Genomic DNA, 24,627 nt, shown 5'->3' on the forward strand with positions numbered 1-24,627 from the left:
GAAACGTCACAGTGAGAGGACATGGTCCCCTGGGCCAATCAGAACCCATCCTCTAACAAATCCTCTCTTTGTGTGTTTCGGGGCCTTTGTGGAGGAATACCTTCTCCACTTTAGTGTTTTTCAAACGGTGTCAGAACCCACTGGGTGTCAGCCGTGTAGGACAGAATACAGAGAGACTACTAGCTTGTTCTTTGGGGTTTTAGGCTGGTTATCTGTGTTGTTCTTTGGGGTTTTAGGCTGGGTATCTGTGTTGCTCTTTGGGGTTTTAGGATGGGTATCTGTGTTGCTCTTTGGGGTTTTAGGCTGGGTATCTGTAAATCACTTTGTGCCAACTGCTGATGTAAAAAGGGCTTTATAAAATATACTGTGTTAGATTGATTGATTGATTGACCAATATTGCGCTTTCTGTTGACAGGCAGGTCTAGGATCAGTGTAGGTCAAGAGGCACGTGAGAAGAGAGGACATAAGTGACGTGACCAATTCCTCTTGATGTATCATTCTGTGTTTCACCGATGGTTGACTACATCATCACTCGACATTTATGTTTCTATACATGAATAACGGGTTTTAATGTATGAGAACATGTTCAGACGCCCGGTCGGTGTCTATAACTTTCAGGACGGAGCGAGCGCTTGCATATGAGATCAAACATTCTGTTGTGAATATTAAACAAGTGGCGTTCAGTCGGTCGTCTCTCCTCGTTGTTTGAACTGCCAAACAATACATTTGTGTGGTCTGGCAGTCCAACAACATAGCGGCCCATCCTTGGATCTGTACTGAGGATAAGATAATATGTTCCATATTTGTTTTACGTCAATCTGACATCTACAGCAAAATGAATAATTGTGTGTTTCCGCAGCTCAGACACAAGAGTTGCTGAGTTAACAATCTCCTGCAGTGAAAAGTCCATTCCAAAGCTACAGTATGATGGCATGTGCTGATCCCTGTCATTTCTGAACCTAAGAAAACAATTGCATTTGTCTGAGCAGGTTGGCTAGTCTAGCTCTCAGAGAAAATAGCGTATGTGAGTAGCCTGGAGAGTGACTGCCTACATACCGAATGTCCCTATGGGACAAGCCATGGCAAAATAGTTCATCTCTCCAACAGAAAGGAAAACAAACAGAAAGGAAATGAAAGCGAATGATGAATTAGATGTTGGATTGGATGAGACGTTCCATTAGTGTTACCTGCTGAGTGGGCGTGATTTGTAGAGAAACTTTCCAGCTCTCTCATTGGACAACACCGGTAAGAACACAACAGAAGAAAAAACTATGGGAGTGAACAATGTGACAATGATCTGGCCTTCTCTTTTTCTTTCCTGTTAATATCTCTTTATCTCTCTCTCTCTCTCTCTCTCTGTCTCCCACGCACCCTCACTCCACGTGTTCCCTTCCTCTCTCTTTAATGGAACACTCAAAGTTCCTCTGGCGTTTCCTCTAAAGAACTGACCTTTTACCAGTGGCAGAGTGACTAGAGCCGGGGGGGATCTAAACTGGGAATGTGATCTCTATCACAGGAATGTAGAGGAACGATCCAAACGCTCATGAAAGAGACTGGGGTGAGAGGAGAAGAGAAAGCATTAGAGAGAGAGAGAGAGAGAGAGAGTATTATCAAAAATCTACAACCACCTAAAAGGAAGTGATTCCCAAACCTTCCATAACAAAACCATTTCCTACAGAGAGATGAACCTGGAGAAGAGTCCCCTAAGCAAGCTGGTCCTGGGGCTGTGTTTACAAACACAAAAGACCCCACAAATAATCAGGACAGCAACACAAATTAGACCCAACCAAATCATAAGAAAACGAAAAGAAAATTACTTGACACATTGGAAAGAATTAACAAGAAAATCAGAGCAAACTAGAATGCTAAACAGAGAGTACACAGTGGCAGAATACCTGACCACTGTGACTGACCCAAACTTCTTTAATTTAATTTGACCTTTATTTAACTAGGCAAGTCAGTTAAGAACAAATTCTTATTTTCAATGATGGCCTAGGAACAGTGGGTTAACTGCCTGTTTAGGGGCAGAACGACAGATTTGTACCTTGTCAGCTCGGGGATTTGAATTTACTAGTCCCAACGCTCTAACCACTAGGATACACTGCCGCCCCCTAGGATACACTGCCGCCCCAGGAAAGCTTTGACTATGTACAAACTCAGTGAGCCTTGCTATTGAGAAAGGCCGCCGTAGGCAGACCTGACTCTCAAGAGAAGACAGGCTATCTGCCCACAAAATGAGGTGGAAACTGAACTGAGCTGAACTTCTTAACCTCCTGCCAAATGTATGACCATATTAGAGAGAGAGAGAGCGAGAGAGAGCGAGCGAGCGAGAGCGAGCGAGAGCGAGAGCGAGAGAGCGAGAGAGAGAGAGAGAGAGAGAGAGAGAGCGAGAGAGAGAGAGAGAGAGAGAGCGCAAGAGAGAGAGCGAGAGAGAGAGCGAGAGAGAGAGCGAGAGAGAGAGAGGGAGAGCGAGAGAGAGAGAGAGAGACAGAGAGAGAGAGACAGAGACAGAGACAGTCAGTTCTGCGCTGGTTTAGATCAGTGATGAACTGGAGACAATCATAGGTCAAACTTCACAGACCACTAACTGTGTGATATTTTTCCTACACAGCTACCAAGGGAGTGTACCTATATGTGTGTGCGTACGCACGTGTTCGTGTGTGTGCGCACGTGTGTGTGTGTGTGTACATGTGTGCTCATTCCCCTCAGCACAGAGTCCATACTTCATCATTAATCAGGAATGTGAGGCTCCTGTTCCTCCCCCTCAGCAGGTCACACTGTTGGAGTGTCATCATGGGTAATGGGTGGAGGACATACCCACAACACCCTACAGCCCACATGGACCGACCAACAGCCCCATATGGACCGACCAACAGCCCACATCGACTGACCAACAGCCCACATCGACCGACCAACAGCCCCACATGGACCGACCAACAGCCCCACATGGACCGACCAACAGCCCCACATCCCATGTTCAACCCTTTCAATCTTCACTCTCCTCCATCGTTGTTCCCTCTCTTCTATCACTCTCTCTCTCTGTCTCTTTTGACAGGCTCCCTGCTGCCCGTCCCCCTGACAAATTACTGTGTTGTGTTGTGTGAAACTGCAGAGTGAGCGAGAGCCGTCACTGACGCTGCCAGAGGGATTCAGCTAGCAGTGGTATGAGGACAGAGACAGCAGCCTCCTCAACCCCAAACCCACCCTTTCTCACAGCAGCAACACCACCGTCCCTCAGCATCTGTTCCTCATCAGGTCTCTAACCCCCCTCCCCCGTCACTCACCTGTGAATGGAAGGTTGGGTTCTCTGGGGATGGTCGGAGTCTCTCTATGTGTGGAGGAGCGGCTGGACTCAAGGCTATATGAAAACAAGCACAAACAGAGCTGGAGTCATCTCAGGGTGAAGAGCAACACAAAGCACAAGTCAGAACAAAGCGCCTCTTTCTTTGCATCCTGTATACCCACTCCTCTGTCTCTCCTTCTCTTTCTCCTCTGTCTCTCCTTCCTCTTTCTCCTTCGCTCTCCCGCGCTGGCAGTGACTCATTTCACCTACGGCTCGACTCAATTCTACTTTAAAACAAGATGGTGAGAGAAAGAGAGAAAGGGGGATGGAGGGAGAGGCGCATTTGCAATCAAAAGACTTCAATGTTTGCCTGTCTCTCTGTCCTCTTCCACCACTCCCCTCTCACTCTCACCTTACACCCCTTCTCCCTCTCCCTCTCCCTCTCTCTGTCCCCTTCCACCCCTTCTCCCTCTCTCTGTCCTCTTCCACCACTCCCCCACTCCCTCTCCCCTTACACCCCTTCTCCCTCTCCCTCTCCCTCTCTCTGTCCCCTTCCATCGTTCTCCCTCTCTCTATCCTCTTCCACCCATTGTCCCTCTCTCTGTCCCCTTCCATCGTTCTCCCGCTCTCTGTCCCCTTCCACCCATTCTCCCGCTCTCTGTCCCCTTCCATCCCTCTCCTCTCCCTCTCTCTGTCCCCTTCCATCCCTCTCCTCTCCCTCTCTCTGTCCCCTTCCATCCCTCTCCTCTCCCTCTCTCTGTCCCCTTCCATCCCTCTCCTCTCCCACTCTCCTGTCCCCTTCCATCCCCTCCTCTCCCTCCCTCTCTGTCCCCTTCCATCCCTCTCCTCTCCCACTCTCTGTCCCCTTCCATCCCTCTCCTCTCCCTCTCTCTGTCCCCTTCCATCTCTCTGTCCCCTCCTCTCCTTCCCTCTCTCTCTCTGTCCCCTTCCACCCATTCTCCCTCTCTCTGTCCCCTTCATCCCTCTCCTCTCCCTCTCTCTCTCTGTCCCCTTCCATCCCTCTCCTCTCCCTCTCTCTGTCCCCTTCCATCCGTCTCCTCTCCCTCTCTCTGTCCCCTTCCATCCTCTCTCTCCCTCTCTCTCTCTGTCCCCTTCCACCCATTCTCCCTCTCTGTCCTGTCCCCTTCCATCTCCCTCTCTCTCTCTGTCCCCTTCCACCCATTCTCCCTCTCTCTGTCCCCTTCCACCCATTCTCCCCTGTCCCCCATCCCTCTCCTCTCCCTCTCTCTCTGTCCCCTTCCACCCATTCTCCCTCTCTCTGTCCCCTTCATCCCTCTCCTCTCCCGCTCTCTGTCCCTTCCATCCCTCTCCTCTCCCCTCTCCCCCCCTCCCCTTCCATCGTTCTCCCTCTCTCTCTGTCCTCTTCCACCCATTGTCCCTCTCTGTCCTCTTCCACTCATTCTCCCTCTCTCTGTCGCCTTCCACCCATTGTCCCTCTCTGTTCTCTTCCACCCATTGTCCCTCTCTGTCCTCTTCCACTCATTCTCCCTCTCTCTGTCCCCTTCCATCATTCTCCCTCTCCCTCTCTCTGTCCCCTTCCATCATTCCCTCTCCCTCTCTCTGTCCCCTTCCACCCATTCTCTCTCTCCCTCTCTCTGTCCCCTTCCATCCCTCTCCTCTCCCGCTCTCTGTCCCCTTCCATCCCTCTCCTGTCCCGCTCTCTGTCCCCTTCCATCCCTCTCTCTCTCCCGCTCTCTGTCCCCTTCCATCCCTCTCCTCTCCCTCTCCTGTCTGTCCCCTTCCATCCCTCTCCTCTCTCCGCTCTCTGTCCCCTTCCATCCCTCTCATCTCCTCTCTCTCTGTCCCCTTCCATCCCTCCCCCTCCCCTCTCTCTCCTCTGTCCCCTTCCACCCATTCTCCATTCTCTCTCTGTCCCCTTCATCCCTCTCCTCTCCCGCTCTCTGTCCCCCTCCATCCCTCTCCTCTCCCCTCTCTCTGTCCCCTTCCATCCCTCCCCTCTCCCTCTCCCTGTCCCCTTCCATCCCTCCCCTCTCCCTCTCTCTGTCCCCTTCCACCCATTCTCCCTCTCTCACTTTTGCTCTTTTTCTATTTTAGTCTGACTCCATGTCTGAGCGGAATACTGATGTCAGGGTTTGAGAGACGCAATTGGATGAAAAAAATAATAACTTTCTGCCATATTTTTTTCATGCTGCACTTTGTGCTTCCAATTCCCACTGTGCCGTGGGCCCCTGAAATAAAACCTGCCCAATTAACAGAGCGGGGGCTCAGAAGGCGGCCGACACAACCCAGCGACAAATAGCCAGCTTCTCTGGATCTTTACAAGACCTGGCAACACAGACGGGTAGCAGGGAGCCCGGAGAGATGCTCATTCAGAAGACCAAGGGAAGAACAGAAACAATTACAGCTCTGAGATGGAGGCTGCAGCAAAGACTTGATGTCACTAGAGATTGTTATTAGGATCCCCATTAGCTGACGCCCATGGTGACAGCTGGTCTTACTGGGGTCCGACACATAACGAAAAGACATTTCAGACAAAAGACTTTACAATTGACATACATTTAAAAACAATAACATGGTGTGTGTGTGTGTGTGTGTGTGTGTGTGTGTGTGTGTGTGTGTGTGTGTGTGCATCTATCAGTTACACATACTGTATGTAACAGTATAACTTTAGACCGTCCCCTCGCCAGGGGGGAGAGTCGTTGTGCCGTGAGGTGTAGTTTTATTTGTCTTTTGAAACCAGGTTTGCTGTCATTTGAGACACAGATGTACTCTCTCATTACCCTCCATCCTCACCAGGCTGATTGATGCTCACATTCACACGGCATCGGAGGCTCTTTTAATTAGGAGCAACACAGAACAGCAGCCAGCTCCTGGTTCACATAACGACACAAGATGGCCAATTAATGTCCTTACAGTCCACCCCCCACAATCCTGAAACGAATACAATGCTTTAACGGGCAAACTTCTACTGAGGAATAAAAACGAAGCTGAGGATTCATTTAAGAAATATAATACAACATGCACACACTTAGATACTCATTTGGATCGTCACTCGCGGTTGGCCAAAAAATACAAGTGGAGAAAATAAACTGTCAAGAGTTCTTATTAACCTTTGTTTCTCTCTAAAAAAGAAAAACCTTCAGAGTGGATAAGAGCTTCACCATGGCCGACAATTAACCGTCCACTGGGGCCGAGCATAGCTCACCTCGCTGAGAGAGATAGTGGATTCCCTTTCAAAAACCACAAACCCAAACCAATGTTGTTATTTTTGGGGGTTACTGATCACGGAGGACAGGTGAAGAGATCAACGGCAATGAATCTTTATTCACACATATCTTCATGTCACATCCACTTGACTGAGTTGCATTGTCCAACTCAACGGACTGCATTTTATTTATGGGCCGTTCTAACATGGAGGAGGTCAGGAAGATTTTAAGAGGGCTTTGAAATGAAGAATTGCAAACTGTATTTAATTTTTTTATGATTTGTTCCCTCTAAAAAATATATTGTGTGTAGAAATGTAGATCCATAATGATAACATTGTACAAATCTATCATTTTCAAAATGCCTTTTAAACCTTTTCGTATTCTTAATGTAATCGAATGAAAACCTTTTTATTTAAATATTCAGCCTGAGGTGTGGTACACATGAATCCAGTCTACACCACTAATACAAACATTATAGAAAATAAATCACTCAAATACTGAACTATATTGTATGCTAAATAAAACATGGGGAGATTATATTGTTAATATACTAACACATCTGCTCAGAGAAAGTGATTTTCAAAAAAAAGTATATCCTCAAGAAGGCAGGTATGAAAATGATTGACACTCCTAAACATTATTTTAAATGAAGTTGTCAAAAGTGTAGTATTTGGTCCCATATTCCTAGCGCTCAATGACTACATCATACTAGTAGCTCTACAAACTTGCTGGGGATGCATTTTGCAGTTAATTTTGGTTGTTTTTCAGATTATTTTGAGCCCAACAGAAATCAATGGTAAATAATGTATTGTGTCATTTTGGAGTACCTTTTATTATAAATAAGAATATAATGTTTCTAAATATTTCTACGTTATTAATGTGGATGCTATCATGATTACAGATAATCCTGAACAAATCATGGATAATGATGAATGGGTAAAAGGAGGGTAAAATATCATATACTCAAGACATGCTAACCTCTCAACTTTACCAACAAGAGGGTAGGTTAGCATGTCTGGGAACAAACAGTAAACTTTTGACTACTTTATTTATAATATCCCAGTTCAATCCTAACCGATACACCTTATTTACAAACTGAACAGGATTCCCTCAGTTCTCTGAGGTTGTGAGGGGAGCGCCTGTCTGCACAGGGGATGGGATGCAATAGATTGGTACAAAAAGAGAAAGAGGGAAAAGATAAGAGGGGTGAGGAAAGATGAGGAGGGGTGAGGAAAGATGAGGAGGGGTGAGGAAAGATGAGGAGGGGTGAGGAAAGATGAGGAGGGGTGAGGAAAGATGAGGGGTGAGAAAAGATGAGAGGAGGGGTGAGAAATGATGAGAAGAGGGGTGAGAAATGATGAGAAGAGGGGTGAGAAATGATGAGAAGAGGGGTGAGAAATGATGAGGGGTGAGAAATGATGAGAGGGGTCAGGAAAGATGAGATGAGAGGGGTCAGGAAAGATGAGGAGGGGTGAGAAATGATGAAGAGGGGTGAGAAATGATGAGGAGAGGGGTGAGAAATGATGAGGAGAGGGGTGAGAAATGATGAGGAGAAGAGGAGTGAGGAAAGATGAGGAGTGAGGAAAGATAAGGAGTGAGGAAAGATTAGAGGAGGATGAGGGAAGAAGAGAGCAGGATGAGGAAAGATGAGGAGTGAGAGAAGATTAGAGGAGGATGAGGGAAGAAGAGAGCAGGATGAGGAAAGATGAGTAGTGAGAGAAGATTAGAGGAGGATGAGGAAAGATGAGTAGTGAGAGAAGATTAGAGGAGGATGAGGGAAGAAGAGAGCAGGATGAGGAAAGATGAGTAGTGAGAGAAGATTAGAGGAGGATGAGGGAAGAAGAGAGCAGGATGAGGAAAGATGAGGAGCGGTGAGGAAAGATGAGGAGTGAGAGAAGACGAGAGGAGGGGGGAGTAATGATGAGTGGAGGAGTGAGGAAAGATGAGAGGACTAGTAAGGAAAGATGAGATACACAAGTAGACCCACCACTTTCTCAAAAGAGCCATAGTTGAGCCATAGTTGAGCCATAACTGAGCCAGAGCTGAGCCAGAGCTGAGCCAGAGCTGAGCCAGAGCTGTCAGGTACTCATCTGGAACTTCACGTACAAGCACATACACAAGAGGACACACACACCGTCTCTGACCCTGGGCCTCTGAGAGCCCTTTCCATGTAGATGTCTGTCAGTCAGCTGTGAGTGACAGGAAGAGGACAGACTTGTCCTTGATGTCCATCCCTAGAGTCAGAGGGGAAAACCTTAGGACTTGAGAAACATGTTTAAAAACATAATGACCTGCAAACACCTTGACCTGCAGTAAAGGGCAGGGGCTGAACTGTCCTTATTTGGGTTTTTGGGGAATCCTGATTGGCCAGATGAAATACCACTGTGAATGTACGGGTAGAACTGTAGAACTGCCATCAGAGGGATAGAACCAACCAATTCCTGTCCTTTCGATGTGGAATCACTTTTCACACTGTCTGCTGTTTTCATTATTTGTAAATCTCCATTTCAAAAGCTGTCTGGCTGTGCAGCTTGTTTCAGTAGGAGAGGAGTCGGGGGTGGATGGGGTTTTTAGTAACAACGCTTTGTTAGACACTGGCCTGCAGCCAGCAGTATCAGCCATTGTGTTCCGTATTGATGTTTTAATGACGTTAACAAGGCAGACAGTAGACAGTAGACAGTAGACAGACAGCAGACAGTAGGTAGACAGTCGGTAGACAGACAGCAGACGGTATACAGAAAGTAGGCAGACATTAGACAGAAAGTAGACAGACTATAGACAGTAAACACACAGTAGACAGACAGTAAATGAGTGGTCCTGTGTTGTGTGAACTAGTCTCTCTCGAGAGAGAGAGAGGGAGAGGAAATTTCACACAGTTAGTGGTCTGTGAAGTTTGACCTATGATTGTCTCTAGTTCATCACTGATCTAAAACAGCGCAGAACTGACTCTCTCTCTCTCTCTCTCTCTCTCTCTCTCTCTCTCTCTCTCTCTCTCTCTCTCTCTCTCTCTCTCTCTCTCTCTCTCTCTCTCTCTCTCTCTCTCTCTCTCTCTCTCTCTCTCTCTCTCTCTCTCTCTCTCTCTCTCTCTCTCTCTCTCTCTCTCTCTCTCTCTCTCTCTCTCTCTCTCTCTCTCTCTCTCTCTCTCTCTCTCTCTCTCTCTCTCTCTCTCTCTCTCTCTCTCTCTCTCTCTCTCAAACAACTACACAGAGGAGGGAGGAAGTAGGAAGGAGAGAACAGCTCAGGAGGGATGGCTGGTGACTGAGGTATCTCTCTCATTCTTCTCTGTCCCCTCTTTTTTTCTTTCAGTCTTTCACTCACACAAGCAAATCCATAGAAACACACACTGCCAGAGAGCGAGGGGTGGAACCCTCTCTCATCTCTCTCTCTAATCTCCTTCTCTCTTTCCCTCTGCTGCTCGGTCTTTCTCTTCCATAAACTCTGTTTTCCACTTCTCTAACCTCCCTCTCTCTATTCCTTTCTATCCTATGGCTTCACTATGCTTCTGTTCGGCTGTTCGGCTGGGTGAACCGAAGGAGCGTGCTCTCATACTCCCTTAAAAGACCTTCGTTTGTAAAAACCGGGGGGGAAAAAAGTGGCAATAGTACTGTTTGTCCCTCCTGAAACGCCGTACCAAGTATACACTTCCTCAAAATAGTCAGAATGAATCTAAGAATTCAAGAAATCTGTCAGAAATGTTGACGTTTTTGCCGAGGAGATCTTAGTCGCGCAATTTTGGTGGAGTATTTCTCAAGTGAAAATATGTGCATGAAAACGAGTGGTCTCTCGTTGATTGACAACAAGCACATAATTGAAGAATCCCTACTGTTGACCAATCACAGACAAAGGGGCGTAGATATCGGCTTGCCTGCACTAACACCTGAAAAACCCTTGTCGAAAACCAAAACTAACAAAAACGTCACAAAATGTCATCATAATATATGCACAAAATGTTATGAACTGTTTGAGATGGGAAGCATGCGGATGCCTTTAATCCTCCTGACAGGCAGGTCTCTGGCTCTTTCTGCCCCTCCCCTCCTCCCAGGGGAGTCAGCAGTGAAATGAGGGTGCCTGGTGAGTTGAGCTGAACTTAACTCATGTCACTCGGGATTACAGACAACACAAACAGGGACCTGCTATATTCAAACACTGCACAGAGAAACCTCATGGTCCTCTGACCTGCTGCATTCAAACACTGCACAGAGAAACCTCATGGTCCTCTGACCTGCTATATTCAAACACTGCACAGAGAAACCTCATGGTCCTCTGACCTGCTGCATTCAAACACTGCACAGAGAAACCTCATGGTCCTCTGACCTGCTGCATTCAAACACTGCACAGAGAAACCTCATGATCCTCTGACCTGCTATATTCAAACACTGCACAGAGAAACCTCATGGTCCTCTGACCTGCTGCATTCAAACACTGCACAGAGAAACCTCACGGTCCTCTGACCTGCTGCATTCAAACACTGCACAGAGAAACCTCATGGTCCTCTGACCTGCTGCATTCAAACACTGCACAGAGAAACCTCACGGTCCTCTGACCTGCTGCATTCAAACACTGCACAGAGAAACCTCATGGTCCTCTGACCTGCTGCATTCAAACACTGCACAGAGAAACATCATGGTCCTAAGAGCCACTCTGGCCAGGGCACAATCTCAATCTATCATTGTGCCAAGAGGGAGACCATCTGACCTACTTGTAGGCAAGTAGGTAATGAATATGCTCTGTTCAATAAACAAAGGGAGAGAGAGACCTATTGAGACCCCCTTTTCAATATTTGTGTCTTCCTTATATTATTTTCATATTTGTATTGCACTCTTCCTCACTTCCTTCATCCCCCTTTTTAAAAACACTTTACGTAACTTTTTTACTGTATTGCATTTAGTTTTACAAGGGACAGTGCACATTAATCAACATTACTGGAACTGCAGTCATTGAACAAACAAAAGCATTTTGGGGTTTTCACAGTGCTCTGTCTCTGTCTGAGATTGAGGTAGCTGATTAAAAATAAATCACAGACACGTTGCCAAAGTCCAGAGTAATGAGGGTGTCTGAGTTTGGGTGCAGTCCAGCTGTTTCCTACAGGGCCGTGGCTGCTCTGACCAGAGGATCTGATTTAATCTCAGGCCTTCCTCAGCACAGGCCCAACCCAACTTCCTCCTCCTCTCTTATTGGTCTCCTCAGACAGGCCAAACGACACACAAAGCCCAGCATGATGCCGGGGAGACATCGATGCCCTCCTACCCCCGACACACACAACCCCAACCCCTATGCCCCCCCAATGCTTCCCCCTCCCCAAATCAAATATACATGAGCTGCCTTATCTGTCATCATTTATTAAAGTTTATCGTGACATCTCCTGTGTGTGAGAGGTAAGAATGTGTGGTGTTAGAGAGGAAAGAGAAGTAGTATGGGTGGAGAACACAGAAAGCTGACACTCTAGAAGCGAAAAAGAGGGAAAGATACAGAAAGAGAGTGGGTAAGAAATTGAAAGAGGAGGAGGTGGTGGAGGAGGAGGAGTGGAGGGAAGCTGGATCTCAGTGGAGCATGAAATGAGAGCTTTACCTGGAGACAGATAGGAAGAGAACGCTGCTCTGTCTGGGCTTTACCTAGCGCTCTGACACACACCGCAGCATGATCTGCTCTGTCTGGGCTTTACCTAGCGCTCTGATACACACTGCAGCATGATCTGCTCTGTCTGGGCTTTACCTAGCGCTCTGACACACACCGCAGCATGATTTGCTCTGTCTGGGCTTTACCTAGCGCTCTGACACACACTGCAGCATGATCTGCTCTGTCTGGGCTTTACCTAGCGCTCTGACACACACTGCAGCATGATCTGCTCTGTCTGGGCTTTACCTAGCGCTCTGACACACACTGCAGCATCATCTGCTCTGTCTGGGCTTTACCTAGCGCTCTGACACACACTGCAGCATCATCTGCTCTGTCTGGGCTTTACCTAGCGCTCTGACACACACTGCAGCATGATCTGCTCTGTCTGGGCTTTACCTAGCGCTCTGACACACACTGCAGCATGATCTGCTCTGTCTGGGCTTTACCTAGCGCTCTGACACACACTGCAGCATGATCTGCTCTGTCTGGGCTTTACCTAGCGCTCTGACACACACTGCAGCATGATCTGCTCTGTCTGGGCTTTACCTAGCGCTCTGACACACACTGCAGCATGATCTGCTCTGTCTGGGCTTTACCTAGCGCTCTGACACACACTGCAGCATGATCTGCTCTGTCTGGGCTTTACCTAGCGCTCTGACACACACTGCAGCATGATCTGCTCTGTCTGGGCTTTACCTAGCGCTCTGACACACACTGCAGCATGATCTGCTCTGTCTGGGCAGCGCTCTGACACACATGCATCATCTGCTCTGTCTGGGCTTTACCTAGCGCTCTGACACACACTGCAGCATGATCTGCTCTGTCTGGGCTTTACCTAGCGCTCTGACACACACTGCAGCATGATCTGCTCTGTCTGGGCTTTACCTAGCGCTCTGACACACACTGCAGCATCATCTGCTCTGTCTGGGCTTTACCTAGCGCTCTGACACACACTGCAGCATGATCTGCTCTGTCTGGGCTTTACCTAGCGCTCTGACACACACTGCAGCATCATCTGCTCTGTCTGGGCTTTACCTAGCGCTCTGACACACACTGCAGCATGATCTGCTCTGTCTGGGCTTTACCTAGCGCTCTGACACACACTGCAGCATGATCTGCTCTGTCTGGGCTTTACCTAGCGCTCTGACACACACTGCAGCATGATCTGCTCTGTCTGGGCTTTACCTAGCGCTCTGATACACACTGCATCATGATCTGCTCTGTCTGGGCTTTACCTAGCGCTCTGATACACACTGCAGCATGATCTGCTCTGTCTGGGCTTTACCTAGTGCTCTGACACACACTGCAGCATGATCTGCTCTGTCTGGGCTTTACCTAGTGCTCTGACACACACCGCAGCATGATCTGCTCTGTCTGGGCTTTACCTAGCGCTCTGACACACACCGCAGCATCATCTGCTCTGTCTGGGCTTTACCTAGCGCTCTGACACACACTGCAGCATGATCTGCTCTGTCTGGGCTTTACCTAGCGCTCTGATACACACTGCAGCATGATCTGCTCTGTCTGGGCTTTACCTAGCGCTCTGACACACACTGCAGCATGATCTGCTCTGTCTGGGCTTTACCTAGTGCTCTGACACACACTGCAGCATGATCTGCTCTGTCTGGGCTTTACCTAGTGCTCTGACACACACCGCAGCATGGACAGGTCTCCTCTCCACCTAGCCCCCTCACACACACACCCCTCCCCCTCACATCCTCTCCCACCTGGTTCCCCCTTGCACCTACTCCCACCACCCCCACACTTAACATTCTACCCCCATATCTTTCTCCACCTCTCTCCTTTTACACTTTCTACTCTTCTCTTCTATGAAGTTTTAGACACAGCCTGCGTCTCCCCTATCCTCGCTCCCCTCCCAGCCCCCTCCCTCCCCTCTGTTTGCTAATACTTCCTGTCACCTTATCTGGGTGCGTGTCTCTCGGAGGTTGCAGCAGGCACCTAGTGTCTAGATGGCAGACCAGGTAGGCATCTGCTGTGGGAAATCATCCATCCGTCGGTACAACCCTCCCGGGGGGAAACGATCTGCTGCAGTTCAAAGCTGAGCCACACGCAGCCACATGCCCCTCTCAAGAGCAGACGTCACTCAAGACAGAGAACCTAACGTATCAACCCCTGCAGCCGCAAGGTTACAGACAGAGACAGAGACAGAGACAGAGACAGACAGACAGACAGACAGACAGACGCATGATGGCAGCAGCAAGGTCAGGCTGATTTGAGCAACAGGAGTGTCAGAGTATATAATGATTCTCAATATGATCAGTGTTCATGGTAGAGGGAGGGGTAGGGAGGGAGGGGGAGGGAGGGGGAGGGAGGGGGAGGGAGGGAGGGAGGGAGGGAGGGAGGGAGGGAGGGAGGGAGGGAGGGAGGGAGGGAGGGAGGGAGGGAGGGAGGGAGGGAGGGAGGGAGGGAGGGAGGCCACGAACACCCCTATCAGATAACAGCAAAATCACAGTCTATTTGAACAGAGCAATACTCAATCATGAGGCATCAAAGCCAAAGGAACTGAATAATATTAAGCAATGTTCTAGGTGGAAGGAAAGTAGTGTGGAAACCTAACAAAAAACATTTAGGCAACAACTAATTCAATCCCTTTTAGACAACTTCCTGGACAAAACGTTTCGCTGTAACAGATGTAAACTTGGCAGTAGAAAGCCTAAACAGTCATTTTGACCTCTCAGCTTCCCTATCAAATCTAAAAATGTCAAGCACAAAACCTAAGAAAATTAACAACAAAGACAAATGGTTTGATGAAGAATGCAAAAACCTAAGAAATAAATTGAGAAATCTATCCAACCAAAAACATAGAGACGCAGAAACCCTGAGCCTACACCTTTTAACTATGGTGAATCACAAAAAAAATATAGAAATGCACTATGGAAAAAGCACATCAGAAATCAGCACATCAGAAATCAGCTCAATGTAAGTGAAGAATCCATAGACTCTAACCACTTCTGGGAAAATTGGAAAACAATAAACAAACAACACCTCGAAGAGTTATTTAACCAAAATGGAGATGTATGGATAAACCAATTCTCCAATCTTTTTGGCCCTGTAATAAAGAGACTACCAGAGCCCACTGGATTCTCCAAATTCATTGAATGAACTACAGGTGTTGAAGGTGTTCTAAATGAAATAATAAAATATACAGACCACAAATTCAAATTGGCTATGCATAAACTCTTTAACATCATTCTTAGCTCTGGCATCTTCCCCAATATTTGCAAACGAAGGACTGATCACCCCAATCCACAAAAGTGGAGACAAATTGGCCCCAATAACTACAATGGGATATGTGTCAACAGCAACCTTAGGAAAAACTCTGCATTATCATTAACAGCAGATAAGTACATTTCCTCAGTGAAATCAATGTACTGAGCAAACTGGCTTTTTATCAAATTACCGTACGACAGACCACGTATTCACCCTGCGCCCCCTCATTGACAAAGAAACAAACAAAACAAAGGAAAAGTCTTCTCATGCTTTGTTGATTTCAAAAAAGCTTTTGCCTCAATTTAGCATGAGGGTCTGCTATACAAATTGATGGAAAGTGGTCATGGGGGAAATACATACGACATTGTAAAATCCACGAACACAAACAACAAGTGTGTGGTTAAAATTGGCAAACCCTGATACCCTGGTGAAGACAGCTTGGCTGTCGAAACGTTGGTAATTACACTTTTGCATCTGAGCTCCTAGAGTGTGCGGCTCTCTTTCATTTTCAAGTTTTCTACTCCGCTAGCCAGCACCTTCTGTACAGATTCTGTCAGACCTGGGTCCAGACAGTAAATCTCAGTAAGACAAAAATAATGGTGTTCCAAAAAAGGTCCAGTAGCAAGGACCACAAATGCAAACCCCATCCATTGCCCTAGACCATACAAACAACTATACCTACCTCGGCCTAAACATCAGTGCCACAGGTAACTTACACAAAGCTGTGAACGATCTGAGACAAGGCAAGAAGGGCCTTCTATGCCATCAAAAGGAACATAAAATTCGACATACCAATTAGAATCTGGCAAAAAATACTTGAATCTGTTATAGGAACCAATGCCCTCTTATGGTTGTGAGGTCTGGGGTTCACTCACCAACCAAGAATTCACAAAATGGGACAAACACCAAATTGAGACTCTGAATGCAGAATTATGTCAAAAATATCCTCCATCTACAACGTAAAACACCAAATAAAGCAGAGCAGAATTAGGCCGATACCTGCTAATTATCCAAATCCAGAAAATAAACTTTCAATTCTACAACCACCTAAAAGGATCGATTCCCAAACCGTTCAATTCTACAACCACCTAAAAGGATCGATTCCCAAACCGTTCAATTCTACAACCACCTAAAAGGATCGATTCCCAAACCGTTCAATTCTACAACCACCTAAAAGGATCGATTCCCAAACCGTTGAATTCTACAACCACCTAAAAGGATCGATTCCCAAACCGTTCAATTCTACAACCACCTAAAAGGATCGATTCCCAAACCGTTCAATTCTACAACCACCTAAAAGGATCGATTCCCAAACCGTTCAATTCTTCAACCACCTAAAAGGATCGATTCCCAAACCGTTCAATTCTACAACCACCTAAAAGGATCGATTCCCAAACCGTTCAATTCTACAACCACCTAAAAGGATCGATTCCCAAACCGTTCAATTCTACAACCACCTAAAAGGATCGATTCCCAAACCGTTCAATTCTACAACCACCTAAAAGGATCGATTCCCAAACCATTCAATTCTACAACCACCTAAAAGGATCGATTCCCAAACCGTTCAATTCTACAACCACCTAAAAGGATCGATTCCCAAACCGTTCAATTCTACAACCACCTAAAATGATCGATTCCCAAACCGTTCAATTCTACAACCACCTAAAAGGATCGATTCCCAAACCGTTCAATTCTACAACCACCTAAAAGGATCGATTCCCAAACCGTTCAATTCTACAACCACCTAAAAGGATCGATTCCCAAACCGTTCAATTCTACAACCACCTAAAAGGATCGATTCCCAAACCGTTCAATTCTACAACCACCTAAAAGGATCGATTCCCAAACCGTTGAATTCTACAACCACCTAAAAGGATCGATTCCCAAACCGTTCAATTCTACAACCACCTAAAAGGATCGATTCCCAAACCTTCCAAAATAAAGCCATCAAATGAGAGATGAACCTGGAGAAGTGTCCCCTAAGCAAGCTGGTCCTATTTGGCACTAAACAGAGAGTACACAGTGGCAGAATACTTGACCACTGTGTCGTGACGGTGTATTAGTTAATGTGACGACTGTTGCTCATCGAATGATTAAAGGTTTCTAATTGCATGATTAACTGAATCAAGCAATTATTAACTCATTAACCTGGGGCACCATAGGAAAATTAGTTTTATTGAGTTTCTATTTCCCAAATTAACTCAAAGAATATCAGAATAGCGATTTTACAACAGCTGCTAATTAATCATTTACCTCCACAGTCTCGTTCTGAACATCACATAATCCGGGAATCTGCACGGATCCGGGTCTCACCAATGAGTTCAGACCCGGGTCTCACCAATGAGTTCAGACCCGGGTCTCACCAATGAGTTCAGACCACACCAATCTTAGTTGAGTATTTATTTACTAGAAAGCTAAAATGATGATTAAAGATATACATACACAAAAACACATTCCAGGCTATTGATTAGAACTTAGTATAACGGGCCAACACACTATGGTACGTGTTACCCACAATGGGGGTTTAAGAGAGAGAGAAAAAGAGAAAGTACACGAGATAAATATACATTTGGGTGAATTTGTCAGCTATGCTTATTCTAACCCTAGCCTTGCCCCAAACTGCCCCTCTTATGGGTCAGAATATAATGATGTAATTATGTGGGGAAGGTCTCTGTGGATTCTCCGTGAGGACCGTCCAGGCTGCTCAATGACGCACTTCTCCGGCGCAACTCTCTCGTCGTCCTCACGATGTCAGTGTCCTTTTGGCTTCCGAGTCTGTTCCCTCGCCCTTGCTCTGGAAGGTCTCTTCTGAGGACAGACAGCTCTGTAGCTCAGAGCTCACAGCGTAGGAATGAAACAGTGTAGATACCACGATTCGATGGGGAGTGGAGGCTAGGTGGTTCGACCTGAATTCACCCGCTTAGACACAGCTGCTCATCCGTAGCTTGGGTAGAAAAATATTTATTTGTCTTCAAACTTGTGTTGCATTTTGGGTTCGTTTACTTTTTAGACCTCGGCTGCAGCTTGGGTCACGTAGTCTTATCTGTAAATTCTTTACTCACAGGTTTTATACCCTCGGGTCAGAAGTGGGCGTACCCGCCTTTAGGGCAATTCTCTGGGCGTACCAAGTTAAGAGCAAGGTCTAGATTTGACTCGAATCCAATTTTAGACAACTAACTTCACATTTCATCTTTACCAAAACATTCTCTTTGATTTGGACATTTTCCACACAATGTACAATGTATAAACATCAAACATATACTAGGAAAACTCCTAACGTTACAATGTTTTCATAACAACGTCATCTATTAACCTTTTAATAACAAAACAAAAATGACATACATGTTCATATTCCATCTATCGTCATGACCACCATTGTGGCTGACGGAAACCATTGTTCCAAAGTCCCTTTATTTCATGTTTAATGTTCTGAGGCTGGTTCTCCATAGTAACAGAACAAAAGGAATTTGTCTGTGGCCTGAGATTTACCAGGGGCGTGAGGGGTCAGAAACCCCCCCACATCTTCAGACCCCTAGATCTCTCCTCCTCTGTTGGGGTTGAGAGATAATCTGTAGGGTTGTGGTCTCCTGTAACCTGACCTGATCAGGACAGTCATGACAACTGTGGAAATCTTTGACGATGTGCAAACTCAGTGAGCATAGCCTTGCTGTTGAGAAAGGCTGCCGTAGGCAGACCTGACGCTCAAGAGAAGACAGGCTATGTGCACACTGCCCACAAAATGAGGTGGAAACTGAATTGCACCTCCTAACCGCCTGCCAAATGTATGACCATATTAGAGACACATATTTCCCTTAGATTACACTGATCCACAAAGATTTTGAAAACAAGCCCAATTTTGATAAACACTCATATCTACTGGGTGAAATATCACAGTGTGCATCACAGCAGCAAAATGTGTGACCTGCTGCCACAAGAAAAGGGTGAAGAACAAACACCATTGTAAAAACAACCCATATTTATGTTCAGTTATTTTCCCTTTTGTACTTGAACTATTTGCACATCATAACAACACTATATACAAAATATGACATTTGAAATGTCTTTATTCTTTTGGAACTTTTGTGTAATGTTCACTGTTAATTTTTTATTTTTTATTTCACTTTTCTTTATTATCTATTTCCCTTGCTTTGGCAATGTAAACATATGTTTCCCAATAAATCCCCTTGAATTGAAATTGAATTGATAGAGGGAGTGAAGAGGCATATGTGTACTGAAAGCTCGCGCTCCAGAGCAGTGTGGAGGTGCACTCCGTGACCCTTATCTCTCCTCTCCTCTCTTTCTCTCGTCTCCTCTCTTTCTCTCCTCTCCTCATCGTCCTCTTCTTTCTCTCCTCTCTTTCTCTCTCTACTCTCACTTTCTCTCCCTCCCCCTTCTTCCTCTCTCTCTCTCCCTATCTCTCTCCTTCCTCTCTCCCTCCCCCTTCTTCCTATCTCTCCTTCCTCTCTCTCTCTTTCCTTCAACACACCCCCTCTCTCCCTATCTCTCTCCTTCCTCTCCTCTTTCCTTCCTCTCTCTCTCCCTTCCTCTCTCCTTCTCTCTCTCTCTCTTTCCAACACACCCCCCTCTCCCTTCTTCCTATCTCTCTCCTTCCTCTCTCTCTTTCCTTTGACACACCCTCTCTCTCTCCCTTCTTCGTATCTCTCTCCTTCCTCTCTCTCTCTTTCCTTCAACACACCCCCCTCTCCCTATCTCTCCTTCCTCTCTCTCTTTCCTTTGACACCCCCTCTCTCTCTCCCTTCTTCGTATCTCTCCTTCCTCTCTCTCTCTTTCCTTTGACACCCCCTCTCTCTCTCCCTTCTTCGTATCTCTCCTTCCTCTCTCTCTCTTTCCTTCGACACACCCTCTCTCTCTCCCTTCTTCCTATCTCTCTCCTTCCTCTCTCTCTTTCCTTTGACACACCCTCTCTCTCTCCCTTCTTCCTATCTCTCTCCTTCCCCTCTCTTTCCTTTGACACACCCTCTCTCTCTCCCTTCTTCGTATCTCTCTCCTTTCTCTCTCTCTCCTTTGACACACCCCTCTCTCTCCCTTCTTCGTATCTCTCTCCTTCCTCTCTCTCTCTCTTTCCTTCGACACACCCTCTCTCTCTCTCCCTTCTTCCTATCTCTCTCCTTCCTTCCTCTCTCTCTCTCTCTCTTTCCTTCTCGACACACCCTCTCTCTCGATCTCTACAGAGGAAACCCTGTCTAATCCAGAACTATGATACAGGGCTATAACCTCCACATCCCTACTGCAGCAGCCCCAGCCCAGACCAGAGGTCGGGGGGCAGCAGTGGGAGGTCTGGAGAGTATTTGCTGAGCGTGCGGTAAGGGAACAGAGGCTGAATGTTTTGAGTGATTTAAAAAGGCTTTACAGGGTGAAAGTGAAAAAGGGATGGGAAGGGACTAGAGTTGAAGGTGAAGTGTGAGTCTCAGGTGGAGGTGTGTATGGGTGGTGGTAGTGGTGTGTATGGATGTTAGGGTGGTGGATGTATGTATGGGGGTTAGGTACTGAGAGAGAGAGAGAGAGAGAGAGAGAGAGAGAGAGAGAGAGAGAGAGGCTTGAAACACTCAGTGCCAAGCAAGCAGTTGATCTAATCACTTATCAAATCAAATTGTATTAGTCACAAGCTCCGAATACAACAGGTGTTGACCTTACAGTGAAATGCTGAATACAACAGGTGTTGACCTTACAGTGAAATGCTGAATACAACAGGTGTTCACCTTACAGTGAAATGCTGAATACAACAGTTGTTCACCTTATGGTGAAATGCTGACTTATGATCTCCTAACCAACAATGCGCTTAAAAAAATTACAGATAAGAAATATAGTAGCAAGTAATTAATGAGCAGCAGTAAAATAAAAATAGCGAGTATATATACAGTGGGGTACCAGTACAGTGTCAATGTGAGGGGGCACAGGTTAGTTGATGTAATATGAGACTATATACAGTGGGGTACCAGTACAGTGTCAATGTGAGGGGGCACAGGTTAGTTGATGTAATATGAGACTATATACAGTGGGGTACCAGTACAGTGTCAATGTGAGGGGGCACCGGTTAGTTGATGTAATATGAGACTATATACTGGGGGTACCAGTACAGAGTCAATGTGAGGGGGCACAGGTTAGTTGATGTAATATGAGACTATATACAGTGGGGTACCAGTACAGTGTCAATGTGAGGGGGCACAGGTTAGTTGATGTAATATGAGACTATATACTGGGGGGTACCGATACAGAGTCAATGTGAGGGGGCACAGGTTAGTTGATGTAATATGAGACTATATACAGTGGGGTACCAGTACAGTGTCAATGTGAGGGGGCACAGGTTAGTTGATGTAATATGAGACTATATACTGGGGGTACCAGTACAGAGTCAATGTGAGGGGGCACAGGTTAGTTGATGTAATATGAGACTATATACAGTGGGGTACCAGTACAGTGTCAATGTGAGGGGGCACCGGTTAGTTGATGTAATATGAGACTATATACTGGGGGTACCAGTACAGAGTCAATGTGAGGGGGCACAGGTTAGTTGATGTAATATGAGACTATATACTGGGGGGTACCGATACAGAGTCAATGTGAGGGGGCACCGGTTAGTTGATGTAATATGAGACTATATACTGGGCGGTACCGGTACAGAGTCAATGTGAGGGGGCACCGGTTAGTTGAGGTAATATGTACATGTAGGTAGAGGTATTAAAGGGACTATGCATAGATGACAACAGAGAGGAGCAGTGGTGTAAAAGGGGGAGGGGTGTGTGTGTGCAATGCAAATAGTCTAGGTAGTCATTTGATTAGGTGTTCAGGAGTCTTATGGCTTGGCGGTAAAAGCTGTTTCTCATGCTGGTGCTCTCATGCATGTTTCAGTGTTATTTGCCTCGAAGTGAGCATAGAAGTAGTTTAGCTCGTCTGGTAGCTCTCGGCTGTGCTTCCCTTTGTAGTCTGTAATGGTTGCAAGCCCTGCCACATCCGACGAGCGTCAGAGCACGTGTAGTACGATTCAATCTTGGTCCTGTATTGATGCTTTGCCTGTTTGATGGTTCGAGTCCCCCTCCTTAAAAGCTGCAGCTCTAGCCTTTAGCTCAGTGCTGATGTTGCCTGTTATCCATGGCTTCTAGTTGGGGTACGTACATATGGTCACTTTGGGGACGACGTCATCGATGCACTTATTGATGAAGCCAATGACTGATGTGCTGTACTCCTCAATGCCATCGGAGGAATCCCGGAACATGTTCCAGTCTGTGCTGCAAAACAGACCTGTAGCTTAGCATCTGCTTCATCTGACCACTTTTTTATTGATCTAGTCAATGGTATTCCTGCTTAAATGTTTGCTTGTATGCAGGAATCAGGAGGATAGAATTATTTGACAAATGTAGGGCGAGGGAGAGCTTTGTATGTGTCTCTGTGTGTGGAGTAAAGATGGTTCCCTATGATTGCACATTTAACATGCTGATAGGAATTTGGTAAAATGGATTTAAGTTTTCCTGCATTAAAATCCCTGGCTACTAGGAGCGCCACCTCTGGGTGAGCGTTTTCTTGTTTGGTTATGGTGGAATACAGCTCATTCAATGCTGCCTTAGTGTCAGCCTCTGACCGTGGTGGCATGTAAACAGCTACAGATAAAACTCTCCAGGTAGATAGTTGGGTCTACATCTTATCATGAGATACTCTACCTCAGGCGAGCAATAGCTTGAAACGTCCTTAGATACCGTGCACCAGCTGTTATTTACAAAAATACATTGTCCTCCGCCCCTTGTCTTACCAGACGCCACTGTTCTATCCTGCCAGTACAGCATATAACCAGCCAGCTGTATGTTGATTGTGTCGTCGTTCAGCCACGACTCCGTGAAGCATAAGATATTACAGTTTTGAATGTCCCGTTGGTAGTTTAATCTTCTGCGTAGGTCATCTATTTTATTGTCCAAAGATTGCACGTTTGCTAGCAGAATGGAAGGAAGTGGGGGTTTATTTGATCGCCTACTAATTCTCGGAAGGCAGCCTGCCCTCTGGCCCCTTCTTCACACAAATGATGGCGATCACAGGGATCTGGGCCTGTTCGAGAGAATGCAGTATATTGTTTGCGTCGTGCTCGTCAGACTCGTTAAAGGAAAAGAAGGATGTGGTCAGTAATCGCAGTCCTGATATCCAGACATTATTTTCAGTCATGTGACGGTAGCGGCAACATTATGTACAAAATAAGTAAAATAATAAGTTACAAACAATGCAAATAAACGAACAAAAAAAAACGAATCGGTTGGGGACATGTACAACGTCTGCCTTACATTTGACATTTTTACTTCAAATTCTATCAGTTTGGTGACACATTTCTGACACGCACACAGTTTACACACTTGATCTCCTGACATTAATATGGGGGAGGAATTTGTCAAATGTTTATCTGATATGATGTAGTCGTCAAGGACTTATATTTTATCCACAGATGCAGAGACAAATGTAACGTTAGGGCAAAAAGGTCCCAATGCTTATTATTTTATGTTATTAGTCTCACCACTGAGCATTTATCACTGAGCATCTATCAACTCAGTTTAAGGTGTACAGTGAGCAACTTTACACTATCTGATAACATTGCTCAACACTGACTGACTGCCTGCCTGTAAAACACTAATGATAGCATAGACTTCCTTGGTGACCGCAAGAGCCTGTAGATTGTGAAGAGGCGACTCCTCTTCTAGGCAGAGTTGCAAAGAAAAATCCATATCTCAGACTGTCCAATAAAAATAAAATATTACGATGGGAAAAAGAACACAGACACTGGACAGAGGAACTCTGCCTAGAAGGCCAGCAAGGTACTATTTAATGAAGCTGCCAGTTGAGGACTTGCAATGCATCTGTTTTTCAACCTAGACACTCTAATGTACTTGTCCTCTTGCTCAGTTGTGCACCGGGGCCTCCCACTCCTCTTTCTATTCTGGTTAGGGCCAGTTTGCTCTGGTCTGTGAAGGGAGTAGTACACAGCGTTGTGCGTTGTCTTCAGTTTCTTGGCAAGTTCTCGCATGGAATAGCCTTCATTTCTCGGAACAAGAATAGACTGACGAGTTTCAGAAGAAAGTTCTTTGTTTCTGGCCTGTAATCAAACCTGATGCTAAATATGATGGTCCAGATACTCAACTAGTCTAAAGAAGGCCAATTTTATAGCTTCTTTAACCATAACAACAGTTTTCAGCTGTGCTAATATATTTGCAAACAGGTTTTCTAATGGTCAATTAGCCTTTTAAAATGACAAACTTGGATTAGCTAACACAACGTGCCATTGGAACACAGGAATGATGGTTACTGATAATGGGC

The 24,627-nt window shown here is 46.1% G+C and overlaps 1 protein-coding gene across 1 annotated transcript in view; it reads right to left on the bottom strand.

The window, feature by feature from the left end:
* Window positions 1–24,627, bottom strand: part of LOC112222430 (extracellular sulfatase Sulf-2-like) — a 290,565-nt gene that overhangs the window by 243,813 nt on the left and 22,125 nt on the right. The window contains exon 2 of the mRNA XM_042304151.1: window positions 3,285–3,358. The gene's annotated coding sequence lies outside the window, so the exon portion shown is untranslated. The remainder of the gene's footprint in view (window positions 1–3,284; window positions 3,359–24,627) is intronic.

The sequence above is a fragment of the Oncorhynchus tshawytscha genome, linkage group LG22 (genome assembly GCF_018296145.1).
Source record: "Oncorhynchus tshawytscha isolate Ot180627B linkage group LG22, Otsh_v2.0, whole genome shotgun sequence".
In the NCBI taxonomy this organism is placed as follows: domain Eukaryota; kingdom Metazoa; phylum Chordata; class Actinopteri; order Salmoniformes; family Salmonidae; genus Oncorhynchus; species Oncorhynchus tshawytscha.